Source organism: Malus sylvestris, chromosome 8, assembly GCF_916048215.2.
Source record: "Malus sylvestris chromosome 8, drMalSylv7.2, whole genome shotgun sequence".
Classification (NCBI taxonomy): Eukaryota; Viridiplantae; Streptophyta; class Magnoliopsida; order Rosales; family Rosaceae; genus Malus; species Malus sylvestris.
The window spans coordinates 23,561,683-23,563,705 of record NC_062267.1 but is presented as its reverse complement, the minus strand read 5'-3'; positions in this window follow the sequence as shown (position 1 = coordinate 23,563,705).

Here is a 2,023-nt window from a genome sequence, read left to right as displayed (position 1 = left end):
GCTCAAGTCTCACAAGGTTGTAGTGTTCATTTGAGTTCCTTCCTTCAAGCATGTTACAAAAACTGATTTTTCCTTTATGATTGCATGTGAATTCATAAATTATAACCACAACCAAGCATACACCAAAGAGTAAATCAAATTTTCATCCATGTTTATAACTCTCTTTAACAGTCATGTAAGTAAAAACCAAATCTTCATCATTGTGTTGGAAGGTACCCTAAGACACAAAAAAAACACAAAAACAACTCTTTTTGGGTTTTTCAAAACAATTTTTCAAATTTTTATGAGATTTTCGGATTTTTATGTCAAAACACACTAAAACACTCCAAAACAGCTTAAAACAGCAAGGAACAACACTAGAAGTAATGGGTGATAAACTCTTACGAATTTCATGCAAATCAATTTGGTTACCCCCCCCCCCCCACACTTAAATCAAACATTGTCCTCAATGTTTCAAGCATAAACTCACACAAAAATAAGCAAACAAACAAACAACGAATAAACATGACAAGTTTAGCAAAGTAAAAACCAGACAGAGTAGAGTTTAAGAATGTAAATCTGGTTTTGGAGATAGATGATCTTGTTCACTTTCCACAGCTTTGATCTCGAACTGGTTTGGAATTCTGAGTGAGGAATATCAGAGTTCCTTGGTTGTGCAGCCTGCATTTTTCTCTGCTTGTTTCTTCTGCACGGCAGGCAGGCACGAGGTATTGGTGATGGTCTGTTTCTTTCTTCAATCTTTCCAAGTACCGACCATTTGCTTTCTTTCTCCTTGTCCCTAACTGAGGATGAATTAACACATTGTCTCCACATGCTTCGAGGTATCATTTTCACTTCCCTTATCTGTTCCCCAGGCAAAAGTGGTAGACGAAGAGGAAGCATAAGATGTTGAAGATAAGTACTCGAGAGCAAGGCTAGGTAAGCAATCAGGAAGGGGTTCCAGGCAGTCGGTTCCAGATCGGAAGATTGATACCAAGTGCTGGTTGATTGCTCTCTTTCTCCTTGTCCCGCAAATGAAAACAACGACAAGGAGAAGGACAGGGAGAAAGCATGATATGAGATATTCTTGCTTTCAACCTTCATAATATGAAATACTTTTGCTTTTAATGGGTTGTTTGTAGAGGTATCCCATGGAATAAGGAACACTGAGTGACTCGAGAGGCTTTGTTGGGAAGGCATTCTCGAAAATGAAGAAGGGTTATGTATGTCTACCTTGCAATGGGGGGTGAAGGTCGACATTTATATGAATTAATAAACGGTACTATTCTTTCACTCTTGTCGGCAACCGTTGGATGATTGAATAGTAATCTTCACGTGCTTTCTACGTCACCAGAAATCTTCGACAGATTGCCTGTAATTTCTGCAAGGTTGAGTGTGCATGTGACAGATGCTGACACGTCTGGAAAAGCAAATGCCTCTTCGATATCTGAAATCGGCGCTTCGACAAATTGCCCGTGATTTTCGCAAGCTGAGTGTGCATGTGACAGATGCTAACACGTCTGGAAAAGCAAATGCCTCTTCGATTTCTGAGCTTGCCTCTTCGATTTCTGAATTGGCCTCTTCGATTTCTGAGCTCGCCTCATCGATCTCTGAAATCTCGTCAAGTGCTGATTTTTATAGAGGATAAGCAGTTCGTTTCTAAGCACACTTGAATTTCTGCCCATAGAAACTCCCTTCATTGCACTTCTAAGATCTCGGTTTGTCCGACCTATTTTTTCTTCAACACATTTGAAAATGTTTGGCCCATCCGATCGTCGTTTTGACTTGAACCTTAGTGAAGAGGCATCCATGCCTTCTCCAGACAACATATGGCGCCCATCCTTCATATCCCCTACTGGTCCTCTTACTGTTGGGGATTTGGTGATGAAAAATGATATGACCGCTGCGGTGGTGGCCCGAAACCTTGTCACTCCCATAGATAACAAACTACTTTCCAAACGGTCTGATGAGTTGGCTGTTAAGGATTCTCTGGCTCTCAGTGTGTAGTGTGCAGGTTCTGTGTTTAATATAGCCCAACGTCTAT